Here is an 8,372-nt window from a genome sequence, read left to right on the forward strand (position 1 = left end):
GCAGCGGGTCACGCCTCCCCGCCGGCTGCCGACGCCGCGATTGGCTCTGAGCCGGGGAGGGGGCGGAGACGCCGAGGCGATAGGCCAGCGGGCCTGCCCATCGGGCGCTATCGGCACGTCGACTGGCCGGCCCGCGTGCCCGTCACCGCTCCAGGAGACCGCACCGCCCCCTCCTTCCCCGCCCTCGCGCTTTGATGCCCGGGAGGGGGCGGTGCGGCGGCCTGAGGGCCCGCGTCCCGCACGGGGGGCTCGGCCGCGGCCGCCTGCTCCTACCGGCTATTGTCTCTCACCCGGCGCTGCGGGTCCCGGCTGGGCGGCGCGCCCCGTGTCCCGGTGGTGAGCCCCGGCGGGCCGCGCCGCGGCCCTGAGCCGCCAAGGTCACGGGGCCCTCAGGGGGCCGCGGCCGGGGCGCCGCGTCCGCAGCAGCCCTGTGGCCGGCTCGGGGGGGCAGCTCGGTGTGGGCCCGCGGCGCCCGCCGGGTGAGGACGGCACGGCGCCGAGCGGGCCCCGCAGGCGCGGTGGGCGCGGGGTCTGGCAGCCTGGGCCGCCCCCGTCGGCGCTGCGTATGGGCCTGTGTGGCAGCGGCAGCGCCGGGTGGGTCGGCTGGGGGTTCCCTGCTGCTGAAGGTGGCCCCGGGAGCCCCTGCCGCTCTGCAGAGTCAGAACCATCGGCTGGCCCAGGCTGGGAGGGAGCTGGTAGCATCATCTGGTCCAGCCCTTCGTGGCAGGGAGCCTAGGTGAGGTTATTCAGCGCGCTGCCCAGCGGCATGGTGAAAGCCTCCAGTGATGGGGACTCTGCCATGGGCCTGGGTTCCAGCCTTTGGTTGTTCTCACAGTAAAAAAAAAAAACAAACAGGTTGCCCCTCGTCTTCTCCATATGGCTCCTTGTGAAGAGCTTCCATCCTCTTTGTAGCCACTCCTGAAGTACTGGAATACTGCAATGAGGCCCCCACCAAGCCTTCTCTCCTCCAGGGAGATGAGACCTAGCTCCTTCAGTCTTTCCTCACAGGCCAGGCTGCCTTGCCTTTTTATCTTCTTTGTGGCCCTCCTTCAGACCCTCTCCAGTCTGTCCATGTTTTTCTTGAAATACGGGGACCAGAACTGGACACAGTACCCCAGGCACGGTCTGATAAGCGCTGAACAGAGTGGGAAGATCACATCTCTATCGGTGCTAGTAATACCCCTGTAGGTGCAGCCCAGGAGCTGACCTGCCTTCCTTGCTCCAGCAGCACGCTGCTGCTGATTCATATTTGGCTTGTTGTCCACCAGGACCCCCAGGTGCCTTTCAGCAAGGGTGCTACCCAGCCACACACAGCTCCCAGCCTGTACTGGGCTCTTCATTTACGTCAGCCCACGCGCAGGACTTTGCACTTGTTTTCCTAGCCCTGTCAAGGTCTTCTGTATGGGAGCTCTCCCTTCTCGTGTGTCCACCTCACTGCTCAGTTTATTGCCATTAGCAGGCTTGGTGGACGTGCTTTCTTCCAAGCCCATCATCCAGATCATTTGTGGAGATAAACAGCGTGGGGCGCAGTGCCGATCCCTGGGGGACCCCACTTGGGACAGGCTGCCGGCCTGAGTAAGTAACATTGATCACCACCCTCTGAATGCAGCCCGTTAGCCAATTTTCTACCCATCTTGCAGACCACCTATCCAGTCTGTACCTTGCCAGTTTGTCGGGGAGAAGGCTTCCTCGTGGGTGGAGGCACAGAAAGAAGACTCAACGCTGTAAGTGGCCTGCAGGATTTTCTAGCTGAATTAGTTTCTGCTGCTGTGGCTGCCAAACCCAGGTGGATGTGGAGTGGAACCCTGCTGAAAGCAGGTCAGTGGAGAATGGGTATAGGATTGTGTGGGTAATTGCTTTTTCAGTTGGGCAACCGAATAAGAGGGAGGGAAGTTATTCAGAAGGCAATCAAAATAAATGTTATTCTTTTCATCTTGTTTTGGTGAGGGGAAAAAAACCCCAAACGCACGCTTGTCATGTTGTTCAACCTGCAATGGTACTTGTAAGCTAGAAAAGAAAGCAAACGGTTTGCTCTTTAAACATTTTCTGTTATCCTGAAACCCAGTGGTAAAGGCACTCCTCCAAGAAGTGGGAGGAGATTCTGTTTCCCATTCTGCCTGACAAGATGCGAATTTACATCTCTCAGGTAGCTCATCTAATCATCTTATCTACATATACATATGTTTGATTTAACTTGCTGTGTTTCTCACCTTTTTGTTTTCTTTTCGGTCTTTGTTTCTTAATTTAATAAATGAAATAAATGTTTTTATTTCAGTATTTCTTATACTTCTACCTGTTTTTCATTTTTAACAAAAGTTCATTACAACTTTGAGGCCATACAATCCACAGGGCTGAAGCTGACCATACATCTGTTGTAGGTTCAAATAGTCAATGAGGAACATGCTGTCTCTGAACATTAAACTCACTTTTCTTGGCACTTATTTCTAAACGCAGTACCAATATTTCTGCTACGGGCATAAATGCTTACTTGCCAGATGAAGTTCTAGTAAATTAGTTTTATGTGCTAGAGCTCTGGGATTTTAGCAGACATTTACACCATACTGTTGCAAAAAGTAACTGCCTGAGAAATCACAGAACATACCAGAGTTATAGTCAGAAAATGGCATTGAAATGCTGCCACGATTAGATTTTATGCAATAATTACATTTTCTTTCCCACCGTGTCTTTAAAATAACTTTTCCGAAAATGAGGAAATGACTTACTGTTTGACCAAATTCTGATTTACTGAGTGTTCCAAGAAACAGAAAAGTTTCAGCATGCTTCTGTGCAATGTATGGACTCCCTTGTCACTTGGTAGCAGGCCCTGCTTTGCTGACTGAATGTGGTATTTAATTATTCCACAGTGGAGATGTCAAGATATTTTTCATATTTAAGTTGCGACATTGAGGCTTCCACACTAAGCTACTGCGAGCAGCCTTGGAGCAGTCATTTGTTCTGTCTGTGCTTCATGCATATGAAAGCAGGGAGGGAATATGGAAATACATCCCAGTTATGTAAGTCTGAGCATCTGACTCAGCAGAAGGAGTTCACTGTTCTGTTGCTTGTCAGACCTGCCTCTTCTGTACAAAAGGGAGAGAGGGAGATGAAAGGTGCTACTGCTGCCTGAAATAGTTCTTTTCATACAATTTTTATTACCTGGAGCTGATAAACATAAGTCATGGTTGCAGTCCACTGCCCTCCAATAAGAAAAGCAATTGGTGTTATTTGCTTACCACTGTGCAGTCAAGTACAACCACATAATTACATAAGGAGCGGAACAATGACATGAAAAAAAATCCCCAAACCCAGTAGAAATTCAAACCACCTAATTAGGCACATAGTTTGGAAGTACATGTTGTTATCAGTACAGTTTTCTCTCCTCTTCCTTTCTTGCCTTGTGTTTCTGACATCCTTTACTGTAGTTTATATTCCATTAAGCTATTAGCTCATTGTAGCAAGGAATGTTTCTTACCATGCACATTACACTTCCAGTGCTAAGATCAGTGTATTTAGATACATTGGGAATGCGAGTAACAGAATGGAAACAGGAAAAGGTTTTAGTTCACTTGGCCACAAAGGAAAAATAATTAGCATGAGTTGATCTAGTAATGACATTCATAGTGTGATGGTTAACACAAAGGTGACACCTAAAAATGGTTTGGATAAGACTTTCAAATGGGAAGTAAAACTTGTCCACCGTGTTGTGTTAGGGGTGATATTACACTAAGACCTGATCTACCCTCTTCAGCAGAGTTAGCAAGAGGTGACACAAAAATGGGTCAGACCAAAGACACCAAAGCATCTCATACTGGAGAGATGCCAGCAGTAGGGTGCATCTAGCAACATCTGAAATACGAAATGCATGGAGTGAGCGTTCCCGGGTACACTTTCCAGTTTCTGGCCATCAGCAGTTTAAGGGTCTTCTAAGTCAGAAGCCACTTCCATACCTTTCTGTTTAATAGTCCTAAGCCGGCACTTGCCTAGTCTTCCTCCTCCCTCCCCGCCCCCCTCCCCCCCCCCCCGGCTTTATACTTTTTGCTTCTATAAACGTTCTCCTATAGCGATCAGTTCTCTGATGTCAATGCCATTATGGCTCACCCCCAGGCTGCATGTTTTCACACGCATGTTTGATGGAAACCAATGCCGTGGACTACCCTGGAGCTTGAGGAGAATCACAAGTAGATATGCGGCTTGTGGGGGAAATGTCAGCACATTTCTCAACACATCGACATGAGGGCTGTTAGTCACGGTTCTCCCCCTCTGGCATGTTGTGTCTGCTGCTGACACAAGCTGTTGCAGCTGAGGGCATCCAACTGCAGAAGCCTCAGTCAAAGACTGAAACCAAGAAAATGCCATTCTGAAGGAAAAGTAATTTCACCACAGGGCTAGATCAGTGTAGACGGGGAGAGTTCTGCCAAGCTTTGCTGCCACAGCACAGTGCAGAAGGCATGCGCCGGGGGTGGGGGGGGGTGGGGTGGGGGTGGGGGGTGGGGGGGAGGTGGGGGGGTGGATGCCAGCAGGACAGGGTGGGAGGAGCAGGAGCTCCTGAGCCCTACCAGTAAGGGTGCCTCATGGCTCATGTAAGTGCGTATTGGTGGCGAGTGAGGCTCTGCTGCTGCAGTTTCATTCTATAGTTCTTGCTCAGCCAAAACTCAGCCATTCTGACCAAGGATGGGTCTTGACTTGGAGGGGATGGCGACAGCTCTTGGTAAGTTTTGCACGGCTGGAGTTTGCATGTTCAAGGCTTAAGTCCTCCCTTCCAACACTGCTAATGAGCTTGGCTTTCCCGCATTAATAATTTTGACTTATCCCTTTTTACCAAAAACTCAGGAGCCCACCGACAGTCGGTAGAATAACAAAGTTATATGCGCACATATCATGCAGGTTGAATGGCAAGTCTGGCATGTAGCAATGTGAAGGAAGGTGACACTGGTGTACATTATCTGCAGCTGAGGCATGAACATGCAGGGGTTTTGTTCCTTTTTAAAATTTAGTCTCAACAGCTTAAGAAATCAGTGCTCTGACCACCCTCCTGCTGGAAGTTACCACCACCTCAGCTGCAGAGGGCTGGTGAAAACATACTCAGCCAAACTGAACAGGAAAATTTTTCTCAGTTCTTATTTTTTATTATTTTGATTTGGATTTATCCATGTTCTCCTCTAGGCTGGACAGAAATTACAGCTCCTTGCTCTTGCTACCCTCTTCAATCCACCAGCAGTTTATAGACCCCTACATTTAGGTACTTGTTCTACCCAGAAGTACTAAGCATGCAATACAGTAGTTGTTGTCAAGAGAAACTACGACTTCTCAGCATGTTTGACAGTGGCTTGAATACCTAAATTAGTTTGCACTTGGGTCTATAAACAGCTGCGGTAGAGGTCAGATACAGCGAGCAGTAAGGGCTTAAAAGCATTGCCTTACACAGCGGAATTACCAAGCCTCGCACTGTTACCAGCGCTTTCAAAAGGATCACAAATATTGTGACTTTTATCATTTCTTAAAGCATCAAATTCCAGGTAACTCCTAGTTTAATTCTAAGTAAACTTGGAAAAGTTTACCTCTGTCTAGTCAGTACTTCTGGAAAAATATTTTAGTTCCTTTGATTGCAACTGAAAAACATGATTCCTAAATGCTTCCATGCCAGGGGCAACACAACTGTAGTCACGCAGGTCAAACACATGATCCATAAAATCTCACAAGCAAATCTCAGGTTTTCTTTTGGGTGTCCTGACACAAAGTTTTCAAGCACTTGAGTTTATTACCACTGCTCTTCTGTACGTAGAGTCAGTGCGCGCACGCACACACACAGAGTTTAAAAGCGATGACACCACTTTCTTTCTCCTCAGACTGATGGAATACTGCCAAGTCACTTAAACCAGTTGCTTACAGTTGCTCAGTGTTTTGTCCTCATTTTTTTATACCTGAGCTGACAACCTCAGAAGTAATTTTCGGAACTGAGCATGAAATAAAATCGCATTATCTGTGCAGTCAGGCCTTACTCATTTCAAATGGTCCCTTGGAAAGTATTAAGAACAGACCTGGCCATACAGCTGTCCACCTCAGGCCTCTACCTCTGCAGCAGGCTGCAGCGCCTGCTCACCTCGCATGGCAGCGGCACACTTCTCTGCAGTAGTGACAAACACTCAGCAGAAAACAAGTCATTCTTTTAGCAGAGGAAGAGCTGAGGAGCATGATCCAGGCACAGCCCGGGCTCCCTGCACACAAAGGCTGGTGCTCGCTGCCTGGGCACAGCCTGTCCCGCACACCACGCGAGGCGAAGGCCCCATGAGCAAATCAATCAATGTCTGTAAAGTTAAAATCCTTATCACAACAAGTTAGGCATTAGGGGAAAAGATCAGCCTGCATTTGCAACTTTCATCTTGGCATTTTCCATTATGTATGTTTTTGACTTTGCATGCTTAATTCTTTTTCTTTGTAAGCTACAGCATGTGTGATTTTCCTCTATGAAAAAGCTAACGAGGCAACCTGATGGGTCATCCTGTGGTACTTTTCAGACCTGAGCACAGCAGAGGTACCACAGCAGATCAGAGCTGCTACACCCATTTGCGCCAGCGCAGCCACAGCAGAGGCAGAAGCCCCAGTGTTACAGCTGTCACCCAGGTGTGGGGCCCTCAGGGTGGGTGGTGGTGGTGATGTTTGGGTTCTTACCTTTATTGTTTGGTTGGCTACCAGCATTCTTTCTTGGATGGACAGCGTAACATACCCACCTAGTCAATACTTCCCCCCCCGCTGGTTCAGATCACCTTTCCCTGCATAAATAGTAGACACCATTTCTTCTTCAAGACACTGTAGCGGCACTTTCACATCCCCATCCAGGGCTAGTTTTGCTTCTTCTGGGCTGTAGCATTAAATAGCTGCAGTTCTGAAACTTACTCCTTTTGCTGGCAGGTTGCTGATCTGTTGCCAAGTCCCAAAGAGGTGGGTAACTCCAGTGCCATATAGATGTGCCAGAGAGCTGCTTTGTTTGTGACTCAAAGCAGCCATTCCACACCCCCTCTTGGCAGCAGGGCTAGCTGATCTCTCCAGGGCTCTGCTGTAGGTGAAATAAGCAGCAGAGGCATGGGTGCCTTGCTGTCCTAGAAAAAACGCCTTTGCCTACGCCTAAAGTCAGTCCTGCAGCTGCTACACACATCCCTGGTCCCATGAAATCAAAGACTTTGCACTGTACCAACAGTTCGTTTGCAAACATGTTGGCTGTGCCCTGCACACAGCAAAGTGCTCTGAAAGAAACCCAGGCAGCTTCCTTGTCCTGCCTGGCTCAGGAAATGCGGACACAGAACCACAGAGCAGTGGGCAGGACACTGGGGTGTCCTAGTGTGCAGAGAGAAAAGAGGGCTGACCAGCATGGTCCGCCAGGGTAAAAGGCCCTTGCCTACCTGTCACTATAATGCTGCCAGGGCTGCTCACACAAAATAATCCTGGGCTGGCTTCTCCTGCTGACGAGGCAGACAGCTTTCCCGTCGCACTGACACAAATCATGCCCTTAGCCAGCTGCGACTTCTGCTTACAACCTGAACTGCCATCTGTGGGCACAGTTATCCAGACACCAGACTGTACTCCCTCTCTGCAGCTCCATTTTAAAGTCAGATTTTGGAAGCGTTTTTCATTCCGGGTGTTGCATTCCCCAGGGAGGAATGGGACACAATTCTGAGTTTATATTAGCCAGGAGTTCCTAAGAATGAGTAGCGATCAATTTGTGAAGCAGGGGTTATTTCCCAGAATCACCATTTGGTAAGTACCTGTAAAGAAGACCTACCAGAAAGGGCATGCATTTCTAAAATAGACGTTAAATTGGTGTTCTGTGCTTTGTGTCTTGCTCTTTGATGGTGGAAAATTAACTGGAGCATAAGGCTCAGTGTCTAAGTGAGAGAATGTCTTGAGAGCTAGGTGCTTTCCTAGAAGTTACTGTATTTTATTTCTACTCTTGATATCCTTTGTCTCTTTCCATCCCAGATAGAGAGCACCACTGGACTAGTTTGCTTGCTGTGGCATCCGTGCAACTTGGTGATGAATTTTGAACTGACTGGTAAGGTCCACAGGGAGAGACTGGGTGCCGTGCAGAGGCTTCCCCACTCTCATGCTGGCTGGAGATGCTTCCTCCTCAGAGCACTCACCAACGTCTTACAGGTATCTCTGCTTGGGCTCCCAGAGTGGTTTCACGTACCTTGTACAGCACAAATACTTTGTAAACTCAAAGCAGTTCTGCTTACTAACATCCTTGTGCTGTATGCTGAATGTGGTGCATGAGGATTAGTTTTATAGATTATCATTACAATGTTATCTCCACTTATTTTTGCCCATTGCAAAGAATGTTCTGCTAGCCAAAGCCAAATAAAACATTTTGTACCGTT

The 8,372-nt window shown here is 48.9% G+C and overlaps 1 long non-coding RNA gene across 1 annotated transcript; it reads left to right on the forward strand.

The window, feature by feature from the left end:
* The first annotated feature begins 4,574 nt into the window (after positions 1-4,574).
* On the forward strand, positions 4,575-8,372 carry LOC121090323. The gene is made up of 2 exons (XR_005828524.1): positions 4,575-6,621; positions 7,975-8,372. It is a non-coding gene; the product is annotated as an uncharacterized LOC121090323 (long non-coding RNA).

The sequence above is a fragment of the Falco naumanni genome, chromosome 6 (genome assembly GCF_017639655.2).
Source record: "Falco naumanni isolate bFalNau1 chromosome 6, bFalNau1.pat, whole genome shotgun sequence".
NCBI classification, from domain to species: Eukaryota; Metazoa; Chordata; class Aves; order Falconiformes; family Falconidae; genus Falco; species Falco naumanni.